The sequence below is a fragment of the Mustela erminea genome, chromosome 6, assembly GCF_009829155.1.
Source record: "Mustela erminea isolate mMusErm1 chromosome 6, mMusErm1.Pri, whole genome shotgun sequence".
Classification (NCBI taxonomy): Eukaryota; Metazoa; Chordata; class Mammalia; order Carnivora; family Mustelidae; genus Mustela; species Mustela erminea.
In genome coordinates, this window is record NC_045619.1 from 68,243,626 (window position 1) to 68,271,565 (window position 27,940).

Consider the following 27,940-nt stretch of genomic DNA (forward strand, 5'->3'; position numbering starts at 1 on the left):
AGTGGGCAGGCCCAACAGTATCAAAGACTCCTCATCATAGATGGTTCATCTAGCAAAAGAAGTTCATCTCTTTTTTAGAAGGATTAATAAGCTTCCAGGTCAATAAATAAATTGGGAAAGTAACACACAGATGACCATGACTAAAGTAACTATGTGCATTTTAAAGGACATTCCTGGTCGTGTGTATCTTTTATTGGGTAAAGGACCATCCTAGGAAATGACCCAGTGAGTGCTCATTGTTGCTGCTTAAATCAGCTTTGTGACCCTAGAAAGTCCTTTTGCTTTCCAGGATCTCTATAAAATGGAAGTATGATCTGCCAGTGATTTTTTGGAACCCCATGATTGACTGATAGATCTGGCTGCCTAGTGGGAGTACCCTTTCCCTCTTCTGTTCCCTGTGCACCCCCCATGTGTATTTCTTACAAGAGGGCTGCATTTCCAGGTGGGATTGCGTTCTTATACCAAGGGCTTACAAAATTACCTCCAATGTCACATGTAGATCTAGCATTCTGAATATATGAATCCTAAATAATTGATGCCATTGAAAGAGAGGAGATATGGCAGAATAGGCTTGCTTCTGTTTCTAATAATGACCCAAATAGCAGTTCAAAATCCAACTAAAAAAATCCAGAAAAAAATTTTAGGTAAGGCTTTAAAATAGATTTGTACCAGTATGTAATAGCAAGTGAATATAATTCTATTTTATATTTTTTACGTTATTCTGTGACTTCACTCAGCATTCAATTTATATGTCAATTTGTGAGCATTGGTTTTCAAAAAAGTCATTATTCTATGAGGTCTATGAACTAATAGAGCTTTATAACAAATAAATGAACAGAGAGTGGATACTCTAAGAAGAAATAGCCTCATGTTACTTGTTGCCTTGAAAACTGGGAAGTCTGTGTACTAATAGGGGTCATGACAGCGTGTCAAACTGAAGAAAAACTGCACAATACTCTAGTGATTCTTGACGGAAGTAGATAATCAATTCAGATTTGGGTAGTTTCAGAGAGTAAATCAGGAAAAGGAAATCTTTTTCTTCTCCTCAGGGCAGAGATATTTTTTGTGTGTTTTAATTTTAGCACTTTATATTCCCTAAGGAAGTATTGGTTAAAACAAAAACTATGTACTAGAATACAAATTTCAGAAATTAATCAAAGGTGGAGTAGCATGTCAGTCTCCATTCTCGTGTATAAAAGAATAATCATGATTGTACTGTGGGGGTCTTTGTAGGTAAGGGCTCCTAGTCCTGCCTGGTCATTTTATACAAGAGCAAATGAGGGGTTGTTAGAAAAAAAATCAAGGAAAAAAAGCAAAACAAGCAAGACAAAATGAAGTATGGGAGTTAAAATTCCAGACCTTGGCAATCAACACCCATATCAGGATGCTGTGTAGAAAAAGGAAACCAAGGGTGACCTTGGTTTAAGGACCTTGGGGACTAATGACGATGATATTGTCATTAAAGGCAGATGATTTTAATTACTGTTTTTCTAGTAGGCTGAAGTTGGGAAAGGATGAAGTGGTGATTTGGAGGAAGAAGTATTTTCACATAATTATTTTCCAATGAGTGCTCAAGGACATCCTTAGGATATATTTTAAAGATAGTGCAGAATTCACATGAATGATTAAAATTCAAATTTCTAAGATTGAGAGAAAGTAGTTCTTAGCCCCCAGGTGGGTGAATATTAGAAAGAAAAGTTTTTTTCCTATACTCGTTTGCTTGGTTTTGGTCCATTCTGCTGATTAAACATCCTCACTCAGAACTTACTACTGCCCATGAAAATACTGGAAAACCAGACCTCTGAAATAGCTTTTCTTTTTTAAAATAAGTCTTTTACTTAAAGTCTGAGCCCAGACTTGACATTATTATTGTGAATGAGAATTCTGTGTGCCAAGGCAGGGACTGAGCAGAAGGCTTTTCTTGATGTTGACTGTGAATGCCTGTTTTTTTTTTGCTTTGTAAAATTGGCTTTGGATAGCCAGGTTGTATAGGGAAATCTTAAGAGTCACGTGGCAGCTTTAAAACTCTTTAGAGCTGGGCACAGAACTTCACAGTTTCACCCCATACAAGCAGCCTCCAGCAGGAGGAAGCCCAGCAGCTGTGAGGCGTCTGTTCAGAGCAGTATTGCATAGGCCTGAAGCAGTATGCTCTGTCTTTAAGTAATTCAAGACTGCCAATAAAGTTCCCTGTTATGGCACAACTGAAGCTGAAAAAACCTGAATTATAGCCTGTCGAGCTGGAAGGGATTTTAGGGCTCATCTCATCCAATCCCTTCAATTTCCAGTTGAGGAACCAAATCCAGAGATGTCTAGGGACCTGTTCAAGATAATGCAACTAATTAGGCTCAAAGTTAAGACTCCAGACAGAATACAAACAAACATTTGTATTGAAACCTCACATCATTTCTATCCCTTGTTTCATCAACTTTTATCTCTCTGTAAAGTAGTTAACACAGCAACAAGCTAGAATAAGAAATTTGTAAGCAAAATTGTGCCAACATGTTTAGGATTATATTAGTATTCTCTGAAACCCCCCAAAACATTTGATTAAATAGTTTGCAGCCAATTTGAGAATTTGTTTTTCTTCAAAGGGTGCTTTCATTTTCAGAAGTTAAAGAAATCTTTGTACCGTGTTCAGGCTTTAAAGGCTGGGCTCCTGATGCCCATGGCGATGGTTCATTGTTGCTGGTGCCACTGTGAGACCAAATAGTGCTTCAAAAGCAATTCAAGGCTTGGGCTTTTTAAAGGAGCCCAAAGTCATGTCTTTCTGATTATAGTACGTGCAGTTGTCAAGTGAGAGAAACGAGTTTCTCTTGGTGAGTTCTGCAATCAATGGGCTATGAGCAGTCACACTCACAGAGAACAGTCCTCCACTGCATTTGAAATACAGGACTGACCCCCCAGATCAAGCTGCCTGAAATTGCCTTTTTACTTAACATCAAGCATCTTCAGAGGTCATGTTAGAAGCAGTAGGGGAACTATTAAGTTATACTGGAATAGAAGAGCTAGAAAAAACAAATGTGTACCCGAAAGGTGGAAAGAAGCTTACACTGGATGTATTTGTAGGGACCCTGTTCAGATGTGTCTTTTCTGCCATGAAGATTCTTCTGACTTGCATTTTGATAGGTTTTCATTTTCTTAATTTTATATCATGAACTTTCCTTGTGCTGATTAAAGAAAAATAAAACAGAAGTCAGTTACTTCCTAAATTCCTCTCAGCCTATTAACATTCTTTCTTTACGCATTGTTGCTTGTTTGCTGCCTCTCAACTTGAGACCTTCTCTGCAGTAAGTAAATTCCTAGTGGTGCAGAGAAAACTCAATCCCCAGTTCTCATTCTTCCCCCGAGAGATCCTGCATATGTCTGTCTTATTTCTTTTCCCAACCTCAATTTTGTCTTTTCCTCTGCTTATCTTTCTTGATATATCCTTGTAGATGTAGAGATGAGCACGTGAGACTTTTCCTCCCTTCCCTGACTTCCCTGAGAATTTTTCCCCCTCCCCCTACACTTGAGTTTAGTACTTTCTCTCTTCCATTTTGATCCAGAAATCTAGCTGTAATGCATGGCTGATAAGCACATTCATTTTGTTTGCAATAAACCTTGAAGGAGGAAAAATCAACCTAAAGAGCCACTGTCAGAATACTATTGTGAAAGTTCACTTTGGCTTTACATGAAAGGATTCATTTCCCATTTCCCATTCTCTACCACATCCTTTTGTACTTAAACTTAATTTCCTTATTAAAAATATTAAAAAAAATTATTTCTAGCTAATAGTTCCATTTTGAATGCTGCAGGACAGTATTGTCTTCTACTACTTTTCATTGCACATAGACCACAGGAGGTAAATGAGCCCTTTTGAAATAATTTTGGAACCTGGCCATTTTTAGAACATTGTTTCTATGAGAAAATGAATTCCCAGCTTTTAGAACATGACTTATTTTAGCTTGGGTATTTCCTCTGTGTGTTTGATAACAAAAAATCTTTTTGATGTGTTAACATAAAATCAAAGAGACTTGCCTTGGTTTTTTACCTTGTTGAATATTCTCATAATAGAAAAAAATAACGTGTTATATTCTTTTGTGTTTGTATAACATTCTGGGAACCTTGCAGTGTACATTACTGGTGTTTTATAATTTTTAACAATCAGTATATGGAGACTGCAGTTGCCTGCTCCTTCTGTTCTTCCTTCATCTGGGTACATGGAGAGACCATATTTCCCAATCTCCCTTGCAACACCTTGTGGCTATGGGACTGAATACTTGAGGATGGAATAGGAGTACAAGATACGTAAGGAACTTCTACCTTATCTGTTTAAGAAGATATCCCTGGCTGGAGACTCCCTTGCTTTCCCCTATTTAGCCAGCTGGGATGGTGACAACCAGAACCCTGCAAGCCAACAGTTGATGGCAGAGCTGCTGCCAGCCTGGGCCTCCAGCAGTTGACTGGAGCAGAGTTGCCCACCAAGCTGGAATGCTTATCTTGTGCTGTTAACTGGGAGACAAATAAACTTCATTGTTCTTGGAACCACTGAATTTGGGGGTTTTCTTTCTTACAGCAGCTTTAGCCTACTCTATAATACTACTGCAGAAAGTATTTTACAAGATGTTTTTTGTAAAGTATTTTCCCTCAGTATAGAGAATAATCAAACTATATAAGCAAGAAGTAATTTTCTTCAGAAAACAAAGCTCTAGATATTTTCAGTTGTTTTCCTTTGATTCTGATAATGAGTTTCTCTATACATTAAATTAACAAGGCTAATTTAATCTTCCAATCAGAAATAAAATCTGTTTACCAAAAGCAGATATATTTTCCAGAGAATATTCATTTGAAAGGGGTAATGCGTTCTGGCCTTCATTATATCTACTAAAGGAAAATAAGTAAAAGAATACCCATTTCAGAAGCACATTTCTTTGATATAGTATCCTGTGATAATCCTGTGGTAATTTTTCATAGTATCCTGTGATAACTTGGGCCAATTTCAGCTTATGATCAAACGTACTCCTAAGAAACAAGAATCTTCAGGGGTCACTCTATAATATCATAATGAAAAAAAGGAATAAAGCAAGGTTAACATCATCAAATTTCCAAAAAAAAAAAAAAAAAAAAAAGAATCGGATTGAGGGTAGAATCACACATGCCTGTTCATGGTTTATTTTTTATACCCACAATTGGTATTATACCTAATGGTGCTTCTTTGCTAAATATTTTTGTTTGTATATTTGTTGATTTGCCCTGTTTTCCTCCCAAAGCAAAAATAACATTTATAATTTAGGTTTGCTTTTTGTAAAGTTCTTCCATCAGAATAGATATTAACAAGATAATAGAAAATATAAAAGTTAAATAGTGCCAAACTGGCCTATGGCTAAAAAAACAAGTACGTGGCCTCTAAGTGATGTTAAAGGTGAATTCATTTCTTTCAATCCTAAAATTGAAGAGGTAGATTCTTCTTACAGAAGAATCTACAATCTCATGAAACTTGTAAAAACTTAGTAAATATTATAATATTCTTAGTAGATCTCAGAATCCCAAGTGAGTTCTGGGAAAATACATGGAAGAGGATAAAATAGGCATTAGCCATAGGAACATCATCCGTTCTCTGTTCCTAATAATAGCAAATGCATCTTGGGGTTTTTTGTTTTGTTTTGTTTTGTTTTTTAATACAATACTGAGCTTTAACTCTTTCTGCTGGTACCAAAATAATGTTAGTTGTTATCTAGATCTTCACTACACTTACGAAATTTTCTACTTCAACTTACACTAACATTGGTGGAATATTGCTTAGTAAACATTTCTGTCCCTCTTCTAACCAGTTCCTGCCTGACTCAGCTGGGTAGAAGCATCATAATGAGCCATCAGAATGACCAAAAAAAAAAAGAAAGAAAGAAAAAGAAATGAAAGAACATGCTTATGGAGGAGCAGGGTGTAATATAGTATGGATTAGAGATCTGAAAAGAACCTTGAGAAGTTTTCTATTTCTTTCTGTATTGAAAGATATTAGCCACACATTATAGGCGATTGACTGCTATGTGACAATTTATGTAGAGGTGTGGTCCAAAAAGTCTGGAGAATTGAGTTCTGATGGTGGTTTTAGTACTACTTAACTCAATGACAATCCAAGCTGGGCCTCAACTTCCTTTTCTGAAATAAGAATGCTGTATCCATGCTTGTTCTCCTGAAGGGAGTCTGTACCTAAAGGATATTACGCGGCATACAACTCTTTATTTTCAAATAAAAGTAAAGACGAGCTTAAAGAGAAAACACCATCATAAGGGGAAGGAGTAGTAAATGACTGAGGATTATGTGCCTAGGAATATGTGACTAGATGGGAATACATCTAAAACAAAGGTCACCGGGGTGCCTGGGTGGCTCAGTGGGTTAAGGCCTCTGCCTTCAGCTCAGGTCATGATCCCAGGGTCCTGGGATCGAGCCCCACATTGGGCTCTCTGCTGGGCAGGGAGTCTGCTTCCCTTCCTCTCTCTGCCTATTTGTGATCTCTCTCTCTGTCAAATAAATAAAATCTTAAAAAACAAAAAAACAAAAAAACCAGAGGTCACCAAACTACAGCCAGAGGGCCAAATCCAGCCTACTGCCTGTCTTTTTAAGAGTGGAGAATGACTTTTCCATCTTTAATTTTTTTAAACCCAAAGACTAATATTTTTTAAAACATTAAATTATATGAAATTCAAATATCAGTGTCCATAAACAAAGTTTTATTGAAACAGAGTCATATTCATTTATGTGTTGTGGATGCTTTCATATTACAACAGCAGAGTTTAGTAGTCATAACAGAGACCAAATGGCCTGCAGAGACTGACATATTTACTATCTAACCTTACTGGAAATAGTTTTCAACCCTATGTCTAAAAGATCCAAGGTAGAAATGTCCAGTGGCAGTTGGAATTTAGATTTTGGGAACGATCCAGAAGAAGCAATAGTTTAAAATGTGGAAGTTGATGAAGTCAAGGAAGAGATTAAAGAGGCCTAGAGAAAGCACCTGGTGGAAGATCACTTTTGACCATTTGGGAGAGGAAGGAATCAGAATCCTTGACAGAAGCAAGGAAGGCACAGTTAGTGCATGGTATGCCTCCTGGAAGCCAAGCAATGGAGTGAGTTCAATATGAGCTGGTAAGAATAGACATGTCTGAAAGAATAAGGTAAACTGAGAAGATCTTGGAGTACTGAAAATAAGAACATCTGGCCGTGTTGGGTACTGTGGGGATCTCAGAAGAAATCTGAAGATGGAACTCTAGGAATGTCTGCTACCTAGGAAGGCCCTTGTTCCTTATGAAGGTTTCTTGTTCCATGGGTACATCTCAGGGCCCTCCCAGGAAGGTGATCAGAGAACAGACAAGTGATGTCTGAGCTGTTGCCAATGGGACTAGATCACAAAGAAAATCCTGAGCCACAGAATCTTAACTTGAACCTGGGGTTGAAACAGAGTAGTCCTTTGGAATGGAGCTGAACAATGACTTAACTCATTGACTTTGGATCCGTGGGCTCTCTTTCCCTCCCTCCTAGGGAAACCGAGATTGAATGAATAATAGCTGTGAAATACTCCCTTGAGAAAAGCCTCCTACACACTAATAAATACTAAATGCTTTTCATTACGGTTTAAGTGAATGACTTGCTTCCCCCAGAATGTCTCATAATGAATGGCAGGAGAATGACATTTCCTCAAAATGTTACACATTAGTACTAATTTATTATAAAAATCATGCATGTCTACAGATTTTGTTGAGTGAAAACTAATTGCATTAGCATTTGGGACTGCTGGGAGGGAAATTAATAATTACCTGAACCAATCAATTACTTGAAGGACCTAAGCATTAGGTTAAATTTGCGAAAGGATAATTTCAAAGTATATTTAACTAATAGTGATATTTGGGGTTATTTGAAATGAAAAACACCTTTTTTGTCAGCTCCCATTTTACCTCTTCCCTTTCCCCCTGTTCCCCACCCTTCCCCCATCTCTGGTGCCCCTAAATATTCTTTCAGAGATTCAGCAAAAATAGGAAGGAAAAGACTCACATATTCCAAAAAGCAGATAATTTCCTGGTCTTCATGAAGTAAGAATACTAGCTCTCCCACAGAGAAACAAATTGGATGGCAATTTTAGGATAATTGAATTGCTTGATGCTTTTCACATTGTTGGGAAACCAGTAATGTGAAAACCAATTTTTTTTTCAGTGCTACCTGTAGTTTCCTGTGATACAAGATTTTTCTGTTTACCTATTAAAGACAAAACACAGAGCAAAGATTTACAGATTTGTGAGTGGGTTTATGTTATACAATGGCTGTGAAAATGAACACCTGGTAAACTAAAACATACTGAGTTGCCTGGCTTTTCAATAAATCAGATATAATAATTAGGAATGAACAAAAAATATGTGTAAGAGACTTGTAGATACTTCTTTTAAATCATTTAAGGACAATCATTAACTTCTGTTTCCCTTTTTGGATGGAGATGGGGGCTTTCAGGTATGAAACAATTGATAATGATAATCAAACAAAATGGTTAGTTGGTAATTGCAAAGGAGATTAAAGCAAAAAAGAGAAGTAACCAGACAGAGACAAGCCATGGAACTGAGCAGAAATGGAGTAATATCTGGTTCTTAAACTTGAATGTGCCTCAGCATCATCTGGACAGCTTGTTAAAGCACAACTTGCTGGGCCCCACCCCCAGAGTTTCTGATTCAGTTAAGTTTGAGATGGGGCCTGAGAGTTTCCATATCCAAGAAAATTCCAGAAGATGTTGATAGGGCTGGTCCTAGGATTTTAAGAACAAAATTCAGGTTGATTTAGGGTGACAGAAAGGTTTAATAAGAAATTGTTGAAGACTGAGGAGAGATAGAAGATAATTTATTGGAGAAGGTTAAAGGGAAGATGGAATTTTTAAAAATGTAGGGATGATTAACTCAAAATAATAGCAAGGGAAGGCAAACTTTAATTGAATGCAAAGCTTTGCGCTAGGCACTTTACATTCACAGTCCAGCCAGGTTAATAAAATAATGATAACATCCAAAGAGGAACCAGAAGATACTAAAAGAACTTGACAAATATGAATGGATAATGACAAGTATAGCTAAATAATTTTCTAGGTCAACACAGTTAAAAAGTAGTTCTGAGTTGTAAGCCACTTATAAGGTAGACAAGGAATAGGACAGATGGAGATCAGAATACCATACTTCTTACTGATTAAGGCTAGAAGGGATAATGTGGCTTAGCAGCGCAGCAACTGTGGGTTTCCTAATAATGCAGCTCAGAAATAAGCAGACTTATCCATCAGTCCAGGCCAGATGGACACATCTCCTCTGTGGGGCCTCTCCTTATAAAACTTCCAGCACGGAAGAGAAGACATAAGTATGTGCAAGGAAGGAGAGACTGGCTACGGTTGAGCTCTGCAAACCCTACTAACTCTTCTGAAATCTACCAATCAAATAATTTGCTCCTCATTCCCTGAGTCAGAGTGGTAAAGGGGTGAAGAGGCCAGGAGTGTTATATCAGCTGAGGTCTCTCTAAATAAAAGAAAACATCAGAATCCAGACAGAGCCTCCTCCTTAAGGGTGGGAGAACCTAGGTTAAAAGTAGACTGTTTAACTCTAAAGCCTGCTTCCTGCCAATGATTCCATTGCTTCTAGAAAGAAAAACACAACAAAGACTGGGTATAGGGAATGTTATTCTTTCCTAAGAATCCCAACAAGATGTAAGATGATGGAACCACATACGCATTTCTGTAACATGGGAACTTGAATCGCTGGTGCTCAACAACTGGTCATTGCCTGCAAAACTAAAAAATTGGAGTTGGGCCTGGCTAGTGGCTGGGTCTCAAGGAGAAGCTGGTTGACCTTGATTTTTTACATGGCTTCCCAGTCTGCTCCTCTTTGATGATTGACCTTTTTGTAGCCAGAGGGCGTAATTGCTAGTTTATCTTTTCTATATATCTATGTCCGTTAGTTTGTCCCTTGGGTAAATGGCTCAAATGGACATTCAGAAAGGAAATAAGAAACTAAAAAGAAGGATCATTCTACTCAAACAGACTGTGTAGTCAGGCTGATATTTCCAGTAGTCCAGTCTTCTATGAGTCCCCGCTTATTGCATCATCCAAGGCTTGCACTCCATTTCCCACAGAGGTGGAGAGCCTCACTAGTCCTGCCCCTGCCCTGTCACAACAATGTTCTATCGCACTCCGAGCTCTGTCGTTGGTACACACTTCATCTACCAGGTGTCCCTCATGGAGGGCCCTCCATTTGTCAGTGTACTTGGGCTCAGTAGAGCACCTCCTTGGCACAGTGAAATTTCTTTAAATCTGACTTTGTTGAAATGCCATTGGAGGCACATTTTAATTAAAGCTGATACTTTATATCCATTAACAACTGCTGCTTCTGTGTATTTAAATTGAGTGCCTTCTATTCAGTTCTGAGGCCTCAAGGATTTTATGCCAACAGGTGAAGTTTTATGTGTGCCGTGAGTTTTTGTTGTTGTTGTTTAAGGGAAAATGTTTGAATTCTGACATTCCTTGCTGAGAATACAGAGGAAGAAGCAGCAGATGCCCAGGAACTCAACAAATATGAGTGGATGAAGATGAATATTCAAAGACCAGCAGGAAAACAGTATCTGAACTGACTGAAGTATAGATCAGAAAATTTAAGCTGAACTCAAACCTATAGTTGGTCAAAATTTTTAGCTGGAAACAGAAGAGAAATACTTAATATATCTTCTCGAAGTTCTAAATACACATATAAAAGTCTTGCCACTTGGAAAAATTTTGTAACTTTTTAAGTATTAATTACCATAAATGTATCATGCTAATTATTTTCTTAATATTAGTAAAATGACTTCATAATTTTTATTGTCTTAAGTATTTACTGTGGTTAATGAGTGTTCAGTCTATATAAATGCTCATTTAAATTCAGAGATAGGAAGAATGTGAAGAGATCAGGCTTCTAATTTATATTCTGGCATAAACCAGTGGTATAATCTTTGGGCAAGCTGGTTTTCTTATATGTGAGATACCGGTTGTAGAGCATTTGGAGATATATCATAAAGGTAAAATGAGATCATGTATACAAAGCTCTGAGAAAAGTCTAAGGTGTCACATGACTTTTAAGTAATATTATCAACATTTTGTAAGGACAAATAGCATAAACTGAAAATGTTTAGCTTAGGGACGGTGAGGCAGAAGTGGCAAATCAAAAGTGTCCTCTGCTATTTGAAGGGTTGCTCTGTTGATGTGGAGGACAGACTTTAAAAGATGGTAGGAATTACAGTCCAGGAGTTTTCAGAGTTATATTAAAAAGCACCATCTCCAACAGTGGAGCAAATGGACTTGTGAGAGAGTGACCCAATTGTCCGTCATGGTGTACCAACCAAGTTCCTATACAGATGATCAGAGGTAACTTTTATGACATTAGTTCCTCTAATTTATTATTGGACTAAGAAGAGATCTTTAAAATCTCTCCAACTTTCAGAGCCTTTGTGTCTATGTTCCTGCAACAAACTAATCAATGAACTTTCATTCCATTGACTATGTTTACATGGCATGACATAATCAAGTGGAAAAAACATATTCACTTAAATGTAACTTAGCATAATGTGTTCTTCCTAGAGCACAGGAAGGCTGGATGCTTGGTGAACTTACCTTAACCCTTCTAGGGTGTTCTGAGCCTTCTGAGCAATACTTTAGTGTCATATGCCATTGACAGTCATTTGATAGTAGCAATAGAAATCCAATTGAAGTTAACCTATACTATATTATAGTATGTATCATTCATGTCTTCACATGAGAAATATTCTTTAAATTTTAAATCAAAGAGATCCCTTTCTGAGAAACTAGGATATTTCTTTATTCCAGTAACAAAGCTTCATGTGCGCTCATTGTCCTGGCTGCCAGGATGCTCAATGCGGATTTGAAACTACCACGGCAACTCTGACAATGCTCAGAGTTGGCATGTTTAATTTACATCATTTCCTTTTCCAACTTGGTCTGAACTTTCTTTTATCTCTTATAATGTTTTGGACTGTGTCAGAATTAAAAGGTAATCATATTTTTTAAATAGTCACTGTAGATACCTTCAGCTGATTTCAACAAAAGGCTTTCATGCTGTTCTTTCTACAGGCAACCTTACTATTTTCCACACACACACGCATTTTTTATACACCTATGTCTATTAGTCTTTCCTTAGGCAAATGGCTCAAATCAACATTTGGATAAACTCAGAAAGGAAAAAAGAAACGAAAGAGTAGGATTGGTCTATTCAGACTTTCTCCCCATGTCCCCACGGCCACACACAAACATACGCGCACACACACACACACACACACACACAATGTCGTATCTCCTCTTCAATACATGCAGCAAACGTACTGTAAAGAACACAGTAAATTATTTGCAACTCTGAAAGCCTTGATAATCAAATAAGTCTGAAGATTATGTTTTTGTGGCAGATGATGTCATGTTTACCAAAAGATCAGAATGACTTGTTGCTTGGTCCTCTAAGTGTTAGGGAACCTGTGAAATAAATTACTTCAGTCTTTATGAAGGGTTTCCGTGAAGGCCAAAAAGTTTTGGACAGTGAAGGATTTGGGATTCTTTTGATTCTAAAGGTGAATGTTAATTTGAAGTTCAAAGATTCCTAGTCTCTGCCAGTTTTTCTTCCCAGCTTATTTATTCAAATTTTATTCCCGCACTCCTACCTGCAATCCTTATGATAGCACTTAACCCTTTCATTAAGAAGCTTTTGTCCTTTTAAGCTCCTTTGGAGTCAACTACTAGATTTTTGGTTTTCAATTCTATGAATATTCTTTTGCTTTTTCAGAAAACCCTGGAAAGCAGGCAACTTCCTCTTCACATCCAAACTTGCCACAGATCTAACATGGAAAATCTTTATATTCCATTATGAATAGTCTGTATGCCCTCAGTTGTAAGCAATTCAGATCTTTTGAAAAGAGGCTATCTTAAAACAATTAGACAGAAAAATCAATTAATAAGTTCACTGAGCCTCTTATTTTCAATTGTATAGCAATTGGCATATAATTGGCTTTAAAATTTTGGGGCTTGAATGAGAACCAGTATTATTTACCTAGTTTCAAAATATCTCCATATATTACTTGTGAAGAGGAAGATTTCTTTAGTTTAGAAGAGTAATTTAATAGCTTTGCAATTGAAAAAAATGATCACAATAAACTAAATTTTACCCACTGGTTTTATTGTCCATTGATAAATTTTTTGCCTCCATCATATTTTTCCAAATGTGTTAATTTGCATTCTACTATAAGGAAGTATGTATATATGTATGTTTTTATTTAGTTGGAATGGATATGGACTCATGGATTCTTATTCAATAGGTTATAATCCATTGCTATCATCATTTTATCCTAGATTTGGCTACTGGGAGCCCCAGTGATTCTTTGGTGTCATTTTGATATAGCCCATCATTTTTATAGCAATCCTTTACTTTCTTGTAAAATAAGCTGTTCGGGGCTCATCCTGTACTTTTTCTGCCCTAGCCCTCAATTTAGCCATTTCTCTAAGCAATCCTATTTCCTTTTAATGGAGAAGGTATGCTTATTGATACTGGTATATCATTGTTTCCTGGTCCTGTCAGAGAAGAAAAAAATAGACAGGGCTCAATAGACAAGTTCACATATTAGAATATAATAGCTCCAATTCCAGTCTAGCACCACAAGCTACAATATATTTCAGCACTGCCCAGTAGATACAAATATGAGCCACATATAACCACAAACTTTCTAGTTGCTGTGTTATAAAAGTAAAAAGAAACAGCTAAAGTTGATTTTAATAAATGTACTATTTAAACCAATATATCAACAAATTTTACCATATCGACATATAATCAACATAAAAAGTTATTAATAAGGTATTTTACATTTTTTGTACTAACTTCCTAATCTACTGTGCATTTGATGTTGACAGCACATCCTTAATTTGGGCTAGCCATTTTTAAGTGTTCAAAAGCCACATGTAACTAATACCTACCATATTGGACAGCACAGTTATAGTTTTCTTTCTTTCTGTATTACCCAGTCCTTAACAGTGAGAAACCTGGCTCCTGTTATTTTCAAAACAGAATTTTGCTGAAGCCTAGAACATAGGAAGTAGCCTCAGAATGACTAACTTACACTGCTGGGGGAAAAAAAACAAACCAAAAAAAAAGCAAACTTACTATTAAAGTTTATGCTGGTTTTCAGTTTTTAAATAAAAAATATGGAATGAAAGCCACAAATCTTGAGTGTGCAATTCAATGAATTTTGGCTTGTTTATTCTTTTTTAAAAAGTTTTTATTTTAATTCCAGTTAGTTAACATATAGTCTTATAATAGCTTCAGGTGTACGATATAGTGATTCAACAATTCCATACATCACCTGTCTCATCAAGACAAAAGTCCTCCTTAATTCCCATCACCTAATCCCCCTAGAGACTTCCCCTCCTGTAGCCGTTAGTTTGTTCTCTGTAATTAAGAGTCTGTTTCTTGGTTTGTCTCTCTCTTTCTCTCTCTCTCTTTTTTTTCTCTCTATGCTCATTTGTTTTGTTTTTTAAATCCCACATGTGAGTGAAATCATATGGTATTTGTCTGTCTTTGACTGACTTATTCCTCTAGGTCCATCCACATCCTTAGACATAGAAAGATTTCATTCTTTTTTATGGCTGAGTAATATTCTATTATATATATAATAGAATATTATTATTATAGAAGAAAAAAATATTTTTTCATATATATATATATATATATATATATATATATATATATATATCACCTCTTTATCCATTCATCAGTTGAGGGACATGTAATCTGCTTCCATATCTTGACTATTGTAAATACTGTTGCCATAAACATCAGGGTGTATCTGGTTTTTGTATCCTTTGGGTAAATACCCAATAGTGCAATTGCTGGATCTTAGAGTAGTTCTATTTTTAACTTTGAGGAACCTCCATACTGTTTTTCCACAGTGACTGTACCAGTTTGCATTCTTACCAATTTAGTGCATGAGGGTTGCTTTTTCTCCACATCCTCACCAATACCTGCTGTTTCTTATACTATAGATTTTAGCCATGTTGACAAGTGTGAGATGATATGGCATTATAGTTTTGGCTTGCATTTCCCTAATGGTAAATGATCATGATTCTTTTGGCCAGTTTTATGTGTTTGTTGGCCATCTGCATGTGTTTTTGGAGAACTGTTTGTTGATGTCTTCTGCCCATCTTTTTAATTGGATTATTATTTTGGGGGTATTGAGTTTTATAAGTTCTATATATTTTGGATACTAGCCTTTATTGGATATGTCATTTGCAGGTATCGTCTCCTATTCCATAAGTTGTCTTTTAGTTCTACCAATTATTTTATTTGCTATGCAAGAACTTTTTATTTTGATGTAGTCCCAATAGTTTATTTTTGCTTTTGTTTTTCTTGCCTTGGGACCTATCTAGAAAAAGTTGCTATGGCGCATATCAGGGAAGTTACTGCCTGTGCTCTCTTGTAGGATTTTGATGGTTTCAGTTCTCATATTTAGGTATTTAATCCATTTTGAGCTTATTTTTGTGTATGACATAAATGTCCAGTTTCTTCTGCATGTTGCTATCCAGTTTTGTGAACACAATTTGTTGAAGACACTGTCTTTTTCCTGTTGATTATTCTTTCTTGCTTTTTCAAAGATTAATTGACCACATAGTTTTGGGTTTTTTTTTCTGGATTTTCTATTCTGTTCTATTTATCTATGTGTTTATTTTCATACCAGTACCATACTAATTTGATGACTGCATCTTTGTAATATAACTTGACATCCAGAATTGTGATGCTTCCAGCTCTGCTTTTCTTTTTCAGGGTTGCTCTGGCTATTCAGTCTTTTGTGGTTCCATATAAATTTTAGGATTATTTGTTCTTATTCTGTGAAAAATACTATTGGTATTTTGATAGGGATTGCATTAAATGCATAGATTGCTTTGGATTGTATAGACATTTTAATAATATTGTTTTTCCAGTTCATGAGCATAGAATGTTTTTCCATTTCTTTGTGTTGTCTTCAATTTCTTTCCTCAGTATTTTACGGTTTTCAAAGTATAGGTCTTTCACTTGTTTGGTTTAAGTTTATTCCTAGGTATCTGTTAATTTTTCGTATAGTTGTAAAGAGATCATTTTCTTAATTTGTCTTTCTGCTGCTTCATTATTAGTGTATAGAAAAGCAACAGATTTCTGCACATTGATTTTGTATCCTTTCTCTGTCCCCTCATTGAATTCATTTATCAATTCTAGGGCGTTTTTGTTTGTTTGTTTTTTGGTGGAGTTATTTCAGGTTTTCTATATAGAATATCATGTCATCTGCAAATAGTGAAACTTTTACTTCTTCCCCACTGATTTGGATGCTTTTTGCTTTGTTGTTGTTGTTGTTGTTGTTTCATTGCTGTGGCTAGGACTTCCAGTACTGTGTTGAATAAAAGCAATGAGAGTGGAAATCCTTGTCTTGTTCCTGACCTTAGGGGGAAAGTTCTGAGTTTTGCCCCTTAAGGATGATGTTAGCTGTGAATTTTTCATATATGGCCTTTACTATGTTGAGGCATATTCCCTCTAAACCTACTTTGTTGAAGTTTTTTTTTTTTTTAACATGAATGGATGTTGTACTTTATCAAATGCTTTTTCTGTGTCTATTGAAATGATCATATGGTTCTTATCCTTTTTCTTATTGATGTGATGTATCATGTTGATTGATTTGCAAATATTGAACCACCCTTTCAAATCAGGAATAAATCATACTTATTATAGTGAATTATTTTTAAATGTATTATTGGATTTGGTCTACTAGTATATTGTGGAGGATTTTTGCATCTGTGTTCATCAGAAAAATTGGCTGCAATTCTCTCTTTTGTGGTATCTTTATCTGGTTTCGGTATCAGGGTTATCCTGGCCTCTAGAATGAGTTTGGACATTTTCCTTTCTTTTCTATATTTTGAAATAGTTTGAGAAGAATAAGTATTAACTTTTCTTTAAATGTTTTGTAGAATTTGCCTGTGAAGCCATCTGGTCCTGAGCTTTTGTTTGTTGGGACTTTTTTGATTGCCGATTCAATTTTTTTGCTGGTAATCAGACTTTTCAAAGTTTCTATTTCTTCCTCTTTCTGCCTTGGTAGGTTATATGTTTCTAGGAATTTATCCATTTCTTCTAGGTTGTTCAATCTTTTGGCATAAAGTTTTTCATAATGTTCTCATAATTGTATTTTTGTGGTGTTGGTTATTATTCCTTCTTTTCGATTTTGTTTATATGGTAAGCCTGGCTAGAGGTTTATCAAATTTAGTGCTCCTTTCAGAGAACCAGTTCCAGATTTCATTGATCTGTTCTATTGTTTTTTAGTTTCTACATCATTTATTTCTGCTCTAACCTTTATTATTTTCTTCCTTCTACTGATTTTAGGCTTTATTTGTTCTTTTTCTAATTCCTTTAAATGTAAGGCTAGGTTGTTTATTTGAGGTATTTCTTGCTCCTTGAGGTAGGACTGTATTGCTGTAAACTTTCCTTGTAGAACTGCTTTTTCTGCATCCCAAATGTTTTGGACCATTGTGTTTTCATTTTCATTTGTTTCCATGTATTTTTTTAATTTCTTGTTTTATTTCCTGGTTAAGCCATTCATTATCTAGTAGCATGCTATTTAACCTCCATGTATTTCTGGTCTTTCTGGATTCTTTCCTCTGGTTGACTTCTAATTTCAAGCATTTTTGGTCAGAAAAGATGCCTGGTATGCCTTCGGTCTTCTGAATTTGTTGAGGCTTGTTTTGTGGCCTAAAAGGTAATCCACTTTGGAGAATGTCCCATGTGCACTTGCAAAACAATGTGTATTCTGCGGCTTTAGGATGGAATGTTCTGAATATATGTATTAAATCTATCAGATCCAGTGTGTCATTCAAACCTGCTGTTTCCTTGTTGATTTTCTATTTAGATGATGTTTCTGTGGATGTACCTGGAGTGTTAAAGTCCCCTACTATTTTTGTATTATTATCACTTAGTTCCTTTATGTTAGTTATTAACTGTCTTGTGTATTTAAGTGTTCCCATGTTGGGTGCATAAATATTTACAATTATTACATCTTCTTGTTGGATTTTCACTTTTATGATTATATAGTGTCCTTCTTTGTCTTGTTATAGTCTTTGTTTTAAAACTTATTTTGCCCAATATTTTGACATCCATTTGTATGATGTTTCTCTATCCCCTTACTTCAATCTTCAGGTGTCTTTTGGTCTATAATGAGTCTTTTGTGGGCAGTCTATAGATAGGTGTTTTGGTTTTTTTTTTAATCCATTCTGTCACACTATGTCTTTTTATTGGAGGATTTAATACATTTACATTCAAAGTAATTATTGATAGCTATGTATTTATTGTCATTTTGTTACCTATTTTGTGATTGTCTCTGAAGATTTTCTCTGACATTTTCTTTCTTTCACGGTTTGCTGTTTTTCTTTAGTGATATATTTGGATTCCTTTCTCTTTATTTTTTACATATTTATTAGTAGTTTTGATTTGTGATTACCTTTAGATTTGTATATAACATCTTCTACATATGGCACTCTATTTAAAATTGATGGTCACTTAAGTTCAAACCCATTCTTTATTCTTCTCCCCACCTATTAGGTATATGGGTTCATATTTTACATCCTATGATTTTGTGAGTTCCTTGACTGATATTTTGCAAAAGCACTTTTTTTTTAAGATTTTATTTATTCATTTGACAGACAGAGATCACAAGTAGGCAGAGAGGCAGGCAGAGAGAGAGAGGAGGAAGCAGTCTCCCTGCTGAGCAGAGAGCCTGATGGAGGGCTCGATCCCAGGATCCTGGGATCATGACCCGAGCCGAAGGCAGAGGCTTTAACCCACTGAGCCACCCAGGCGCCCCCCAAAGCACCCGTTTTTACTGCTTTTGTGTTTCCTACCTCATACTGTCGCTTTTGGTCTTTCCTTTCCACTCAGAGTCCCCTTCAATATTTCTTGCTGGTCTGGTTTAATGATCATAACTCCTTTAGGTTTTGTTTGTCTGGGAAACTCTGTATGTCTTCTATTCTGAATGATAGTCTTTTTAATTTTTTTAAAGATTTTATTCATTTATTTATTTGACAGAGAGAGAGAGATCACAAGTAAGCAGAGAGGCAGGCAGAGGGAGAGGGGGAAGCAGGCTCCCTGCTGAGCAGAGTGCCCGATGCGGGACTTGATCCCAGGACCCTGAGACCATGACCTGAGCCCAAGGCAGAGGCTTAACCCACTGAATCACCCAGGTGTGCCCTGAATGATAGTCTTGCTGGATAGAGTACACTTGGTTGCAGATTTTTCCCATTCAGCACTTTGAATATATCATGCCGCTCTGTTCTGGCCTGACAAGTTTCTGCCAAAAAATATCTCCCGACAACCTTATGGGGTTTCCCTTGCTTATCTGTAACTGTCTTCCTCTACCTTGCTGCTTTTAAAAGTTTTTCTTTATGACTATATTTTGCCATTTTAATTGTAATATGCCTTGGTGTGGGTCTGCTTTTATTGATTTTATTGGGGATTCTCTGTGCCTACTGGATCTGAATATCTGTTTCTGTTTCCAGATCAGAGAAGTTTTCAGCTATTATTTCTTCAAGTAAATTTTCTGCTCCCCCTTCTCTCTCCTTCTTCTGAAACTCCTATAATATTAATGTTATTACATTTGATGGAGTCATTGAGTTCCTTAAGTGTGTATTCTCATTTTGCATAATTCTTTTTTCTTTCTTTTATTCATCTTTATTACTTTCCATTACTCAGTCTTCTAGGTCATTAAATCATTCCTCTTCTTCTTCCAGCCAACTTTTCATTGCATCAGATGTGCTTCTAATCTCATGTAATGTACTCTTCATCTCTGATTGGTTCTTTTTTATCATTGTAGTAAGGGTCTCACTGATGTCTTCCACTCTTTTCTCAAGTCCAGTGAGTATCCTTATAATCATGGCTTTAAATACTCCATCAGGTATGTTACTGTTTTGCTTAGATCTCTGGCTGTGGCCTTGTCCTTTTTTTCATTTGGGACAAATTGCTCTGTTTTCTCATTTTGTCTAAGTCTCTGTGCTTGTTTCTCTATGTTAGGAAAGTCAACTACATCTTCTGTTCTTAAGGGTAACGGCCTTATGAAATAGAGGTCCTGTAGTGTTCCCTATTTCCCAGGGCCTAGCACTTCAGGGAGTGTTTTCAATGTGTGCTTCATATGCTCTGCTATTTCATCTTGGCCACTTTATCCTTCAGCCTGGTCATCTGCAGAGACGCTCTTTGCCTGTTGTGGGCAGTGTTTAGTCTGAACTGAATGTGGCACATTTAACTAGGTGTGTTCTGGTCTGCTTGTGAAGTGAGACCTGTTGTCACTGCTGCTGGCACTGTGGCCCTACAAAATTCCTGGGTCATGAGATGCAGTGTTGAAAGGGGTCATCTTTAGGGGGTGGGCACTCACCATGATTGGACTGAAGCAAGAGCGACTGGGAAGGGCAGTTTTGCTGGAGCTGGGGGAGAGAGTAGTGTAAGCAAGTTGAGTAGCGAGTATCAGTACTGAGCTGGTTGCCACAGATGGCCCTGTGCTTATGCTGGTGGCAGGAGAGGGAAATGGTGCCTTCTAATTCCTTTGTTCCCAGAGCAGTCTCTCAGTGATCGTTGCCTCTCTGAGACATGCTCTGAAGAGAGTAACATAAGCTTCCCACTGTGTGCCTTAGGTGCTATTCAGATTGCTGTTTCCACACTGTATGGCTGTACGTCTGTGGGCTGCTTGCCCTGCCTTCTCTCCAGGAATAGTGCAATGCCCTCAGGGCTCTATCTCAGCCAAGCCTGCTGACCCTTAAAACTCTAGAGTTTAAGCCCCACTTGCTCCTTGCAAGAAGAAAAAATTAGGCCCCTCTTGCTTTCCCAGCCAATTGCTATGGGGACCTGTCTTCCCCACACACTCCACCATGTGCCAGCCCATCCCTTGCCCCTCTCTGTGATCTTGGCTTCTTCCTCCACCCCAGGGACCACGATCTGTCTCTCTTCCAAACCATATCTCTGCAATTCCCACTTTCCTCAGTGTGACTTCTCAATCTTCAGTTGTGAAGCCTGTTCTGCCAGTCTACTGGTTAACTTCTGAAGCACTTAGGATGATTTGACTGCCATTAGTAGCATTTGTGGGATGAGGTGAGCACAGGGTCCTCTCATTCTTTCGCCACCCCTCATTGAAAGGGAAACTGCAATTTAATGACTTTTAATCAGTGAATATACCTATGTAAGCCACATCTCTATTCTTTTCTTTTTTTTTTTTAAGATTTTTATTTATTTATTTGACAGAGAGAGAGAGACAGCAAGAGAGGGAATACAAGCAGGGGGAGTGAGAGAGGGAGAAGCAGGCTTCCTGCTGAACAGGGAGCCCAGTGTGGGGCTCAATTCCTGGACCCTGGGATCATGACTTGAGGTGAAGGCAGATGCTCTACTGAATCACACAAGCACCCCTACATCTCTGTTATTTTCGGCACTCCAGAAATTTCCCCTGTACTCCTTCCTAGTCAGTCACTTACCCCTTCAAGAGGCAAAAACTTATCCAGTCTTTTTCACCATAGAGATTTTTTTCTAGAATTTCATGTAAATGTAATCACGGTATTGTCTTTTGTGTATTATTTTTTGTGTGTGTCTGACTTTCTCTCAGTATAGTGTCTGAGATTCATTTATGTTGTTGCCATCACTGAATAGTATTGCATTGTGTAATTATAAACAATTTGTTTATCCGTTTCACTGTTAATAGGCATTTGAGTTATTTCCAGTTTGAGCTAATATGAATAAAGTTGCTAATTTTCTGTTGGACATAGGTTTTCATTTGTCTTATGTAAGTACCTAGGAGTGGAATTACTAGGTCATAGGTGAGATAATTTTCTTTTCTATGTTTAAATAATGTTGACATTTAATGTTATTAACTATTCTATGCTGAATTCATTGACATACTTTTATCTACAGTTTGGCTTTAAGAGCTGAGTAATGACATTTATAATATCTTGACAATTTTTCATGGTGGGTCAAAGAGCATGCCAGGATAATATTTTCTTCTTTTTAGGGCCATTAACATTGCACTCTTTCCACCTTTTGCACTCCCCATCTCCCCTTCTTCCTTCTTGGACTGGCTGTCTCCTACTCATCCATCAGGCCTCACCTTAGACTCTTTTCCCCCTAGAAGTCTACCCTGACCTTCCCAGTCTGGGTGAGATGACCCTCTAAAAACTCCTTCATTTCCTTCTGTCATGATTTGTGTCATCCAGCTTTGTGAACATTGGTTTATATGTCCCTCTTCACTTTTCTATTGTGAGCTCTTAGAGAACAAAAATTATTTACTATTTTTCTTTGCATATCTGTTCTCTAAGCATGTTTGACTTAATAGTTCCTCAGCAAATGTTGGTCGATTGAATAATTAAAAGTGATGTAATTTACTCAAGGTCCATAGTGAGTTAAAGGTAGAACAAAAATTTGAAGTTTTGCTTTTTATTTTTATTTTTTTTAATTTTTAAAAGATTTTTATTTTTATTTATTTGAGAGAGAGAGGGGGATCACAAGTAGGCAGAGAGGCAGGCAGAGAGAGGGGGGAAGCAGGCTTCCTGCCGAGCAGAGAGCCCGATGTGGGGCTCAATCCCAGGACCCCAAGACCATGACCTGAGCTGAAGGCAGAGGCCCAACCCACTGAGCCACACAGGTGCCCCGAAGTTTTGCTTTTTAAATTAATTTTTTTCCTCCTAATTTTTTGGGTTAAGAATTTTTTAAAGCTGAAATAAAATAAAATATTTTCCAGAATTATTTTAGATAAAGAGAGACACTAGTAAATCCCTAGATATCAGATGTTAAGTATCCCAGAGACAAATAGTTGGGACCAGTGGTGGTATCATTTTCTATGCAAGTGGACAGCAGAACCTGTGAGTTCAGAACCTCAAGAGAGCTTGTGGAGTGAAGGCAGGTAAAAGGCGAGAGTAGGACCCATGGGGATGAGGATCACTGGGGACATTGAGCCCCTTCCCAAGGGCTGCTCTTCCTAATGAGAACAGAGCACTGGCATCAATTACAGTAATAGATAACATGAATTTACTCACAATCTACATTTAGGTCACTTTACCAGATTCTTCAGTATCCATGGTATCAAGTTGACCAACTAATTTCATACCTAGATAATACTTGGGGAGAAGTAGCTGCAAAATGTACAATCGTATTTATAGACAGACATGTGTAGGCAATAATATTATTGTCAGTCACTGTCAAACAAAACAAACTTTCTTATTGTTTTCTTCCCCAGCCATTGTTCTAAGGGATATTTCAGCTATATTATAAAAGCTGGGATGGTACTGTGTTCGTTATTCTTTAATTCCTGTTGAGATTGAAATGGAATTCTAGCTGTTAAGAATTGCAGAGTGGGACCAAACAAAACAAAACGACAATAAAGACCCAAAAATGTTAAGTCTGATGTTGAAGCTTCTGATCAATTCACACTCCATCATCTGACTTTTATTTATCATATTTTTCTAGATGGCAGAAAGGTTGACTAAAGCACATTAGTGAGGTTGTTAATAATAGTAAATCCAGTTTTCCTGGGTTCAACCAGGATGTATTTATTTTTACTTAGAACAGCAGTAGTACCAGTGAAGCAAAATTTTTTTTATATTAAATCTCTCTGCTATGTTTATAATAAATAATCACAAGTCTTGATTATTGGACTGGTTTTTAATCTTTTCTCAGAGTTAAAACCTTCCCCTCTAGGCTTCCATTTGTTTTCTTTTTCCCTGCTGCTTGCCTGTCTTTTTTTGGATTCAGCCAAGTTCTCTAAGTCATGTTGATTATAGATTGGAATCTGATTGCATGTGTAGGATATATTTATGATTATAAAACATTTTAAAAATCTGATACCCAAAGACTTTTAGCAAAATTTAGTCAATCCTCTTCCAATTAGTGATTCCAGAAAGTGTCACAGAATTAATCCAAAAAAGCAAATTGCATGCTTTATTTTTTACAAGACAAATATTTTTCATTTCCCAAAGTGACAAATAACTTAAAATAGTAGGAAAATTGATTGGTCACCTTTAGCAGCATCACAAATTAGTTTGCTGATTAAAAAAAAATCAATTACCGTAAAAATATTGATGATAATACTTGGCATCTTTGTAGTACTTTCCACCAAATTTTGCAGGCATGAACTATGCTACTTCAAACCCTATAAATTCGGTTAGTACTATATCTATATTAATAAATACACAGTATTAAAAATAAATATTACTTTCAAAAATGAGTAAGGATCCTGTTCTTTCCAAGTAGAGAGATAAAATTGAGCTAGGAAGCTACATTTTTTGTTTGTACATGTAATATAACCTGATTTATTAGTCAGAGCTGTTCTATTTTCTCTTCTTTCAGACTATCTTGGAAGGGGAATTATGAGTTAGGAAGCAAAGAGGGGGCCAACCTAAGGTAAGCTCCAGCTTTGCCTGTAATCAGATTAAGTAACATCCCCCATGTTTTAATTGCCTCTTTAAGCATCTCCCTTGATTGTTGGTAAATTGCTCCATGCCATCAAGAGAATATATTTTATAGGGTCTGGATGAATATCATGAATATCAATCATGACTTTCTTCAAATTAAGAGAGGTGTTTATGAATTGGTTTTTTGGCGCATCATTATGTGAGATATCTGTCTAAAGACTTTATATGAAAGGGATATAGACATTAGATCCTATATATTTCAGCTGTTTTTCTTCATGTACTCTTCATTTGAGATTTTTTTCTAGTATATTCTTTTTTCAATAAAGAAGTAATTACACTTACATTTTTAACATTAGTGACATGAATTTAAGTTTTGAAATGTTGGGAAATAGATTGGTCTATATTGTAACCAATATTAGAGGAATTTCCAGTAACAGGTATAATGATAGTCATTGATGAAGAATAGGGGTTACACCTCTATTGAACCTGAAAATATTCTCTGTTGTGACTCATATCAAATAGAATATTTAATTCACATAATCATTTGATATCTGTACTGAGAAGCCAATGGAAATAAATGGGAAGATAATTTGGAAAGAATTGTGGGGTCATTTCAAAGAAGGGTCTTACTAACAATTGAGAGTCCTCTATACCTTGATCTTACCAGTCCTGTTAATTCTCAAGTTTGAGTAAAACCCCATTATACATATCCAGTGTCCTATTCCTCGGTTACTATTTCTGGAGTTCACTCTCTCTGTACTGCTAATCTAAATTCTGTCAAACTTTTAATGTACTTTGGTAGATTTTTAATTGATCTGTAGTTGTTTTCCTATCAGTAAATCTGATAGTAAATCTCTCTATCACATCAGGTAGAAGATAGAGTCAGACATATCCAGATGAGTCCCATGAGTACTACCAAAGGGCAAAAGCATTGTATATGAAGCTGGAGGGCACATTTCAGGTATCAGTCCATAGCCCAGACAGTGAGATCAAAGTCACAACTTCAAACACAGTACCAGATAGAGAGTGGAAATTGAACAATAAATCAGTAAAAAAATTGTCTGGAAAATCCCCACATATTCGGAATTTAAACAACACATTCTAAATATTTTATGGGTGAAAGAGGAAATCACAAGAAAAATTGGAATATATTTTGAACTGAGTGAAAATTAACATACAGCACAAAAACTTGTTGGATGAAACCAAAGCAATGCTTATAGACAAATTTATAACATTATAGCTTATATTAGATGAGAAGAAAGGTCTCAAGTCAGTGATCTTAAAAAACCTGAAAAAGAGCAAATTTAGCTCAAGATAAGCATGAGGAAGGAAATAATGAAGATAAGACCAGAAATGACTGAAAGAGTAAACAGAAAAACAACAGAGAAAAATCAGTGAAATTAAAACTGTTTCTTTTGAAAGATTAAAAATATTGATAAGACTTTTTCCAGATTGAGCAAGGAAAAAGAAAGGGAGAAAACACTGATAACCAATATTACAAATGAAAAAGGGAACCTAACTACAGATCTAACAGATTAGATTATGTGTTTTACACATTCAATGAGCCTATCCTTAATTTGGTTTCCATTAGCACTGGCATATAAAGGATAATAAAGGTATATTATGAGGAATTTATATGAAATTGACAAACTCCTAAAGAGACCCAAACCACCAAAGCTCACTGAAGAAGAAATAGAATACATGAATAGCCCAATATCTATAAAAGTAATTAAATTTGTATTCATTTAGCTGGGTCCAAACTAGATTCAAAGCTATTGTGCAATAAGATGCTCAAGGCTGTTGAACAAAAACTCTCCTACTGTTCTACCTATTCATTTTAAAATTTCTCTTTGAACTCATCCAACCAGTTTTCTGTCCCTCTGGACTTTGAGGAAAAGTATTCCCAGTCACTGATTCCCAAATATACTTGGTTTTATTCATGCAAGCAAGATGATAGGAATAAAGTGAGTCATAGAAAACTTCACAGAGGAAATAAAATTTGATTTGGTTACTAAAGGATAAGGAGAAAAGGTTGTACAGCAGTGGTAGTGCTATGCTAGAACATTCTTGATAGATGTCCATAATGGCTTCCATCCAGCAGAAGGGCTTCAAAAATGGAAACTATAGCATAGAGTGCTGCATTTCTATATCTGGAGAGCTGTTGGAAACCAAGATTAATAGAGACTCAGTAAATACCCAGAAAGATAATTTACTGAGGAAAGGTTTATTTTCTTGTAAGGATAATTTGGTCAGATCAAGATTTTGAGGAAGATTCTTAAAAAGTTATCAGGGGAATGAACAACAAATTCTAACATGGATAAATGACTAGCTTGGGACCTCAAATAAAAGAAGAATAAGTAAGTATTTTCTAAATAATATAGAAGTGCAAATAGTGGGATTACCTGGGATCAGTACCAGAATTGGACTTATTTAAAATTTTTATAGATGAGTGAAAACTTCAAATTTATGAATGATACATTTTTTTCTAGATGGAAGGATGCCAGGTACACGGAAAATCTGAGGCAGTGTCTCAGAGGCAGAGAGTTAAAGGACAGGAAAGTGTCAAATGAGCTTCTTTCTGACAAACTTATTACACATTTATGTAAAAATAATTCAAGCTGTGTTCATAAAATGATGAGTTTCAGTAACACTTCCAAGAAAGAATTCAGAAATCAGTGTAGACTATTCCTATTCTCCTGTTTCTAAGAAGAATATTAAATACCTAGAAAAAGAGGATAAAATATATTTTTGTGTGTGCTTGTGAATTTATTTTAACATCATTTGAAAGGTTCCTCAAGTTCCAACAAGTGTCACCAGGTACCATAAATTGCCTAGAAATGACACAGTATTACATTATTCTTAAGATTCCATTAAATTAGGGAAATAAGGAGTCATCATTTTAAGAAATCCAACAAAGAGTATCTTTGAGTAGATGGCAGTGATGAAGCACAAGTTGTAATTTGTAATTACATCTATGAGTATAGTCACATATTTACATCTTGATTTTAGTCAGCATGAAATAATTATGTGTTCCAGATTGGAGTGCATTCAAAGTTCTGTTTAAAAAGTTCATGCAGATTTCCCACTTTGCTCTAAGAAAAATCTGCTCCTAATATTATGTTCCCCTTTGGCATGCCATAAATGGACACCCTAGAGATCAGAATAGCTAATAAGTAGAACAACTTAAGAATAGCTTCTCACAAATCAAACTGGAACAAATGTGAGATCCACATAGCAGCAACCAAGTATATGCTTCCCCAAATCATACATCACACATTTAAGCTTTGAGTATATCCTATTAACAAATTCAGGTTTGATCCTCTCTGTGGGCTTTACTAGTAAGTTTAAGAAATGAAAATGGCTTTACAAGATCAAGAAAACTAAGTAGAATATTAATCAAAGAACATTTAACCCACACTTTCCTCATAGAATAGGAGAGCCATAATTTTTCTTTGGCTTAGGCCTCATACACCT

At 36.2% G+C, this 27,940-nt stretch overlaps 1 protein-coding gene across 10 annotated transcripts in view; it reads left to right on the top strand.

The window, feature by feature from the left end:
- Positions 1–27,940, top strand: part of LMNTD1 (lamin tail domain containing 1) — a 488,007-nt gene that overhangs the window by 8,079 nt on the left and 451,988 nt on the right. For 8 of the 10 annotated variants that reach the window (XR_004286888.1, XR_004286887.1, XR_004286886.1 and 5 more), the window contains exon 2: positions 24,402–24,455. The exons of the other annotated variants lie outside the window; for them this stretch is intronic. The gene's annotated coding sequence lies outside the window, so the exon portion shown is untranslated. The remainder of the gene's footprint in view (positions 1–24,401; positions 24,456–27,940) is intronic. 10 annotated transcript variants of the gene reach the window in all.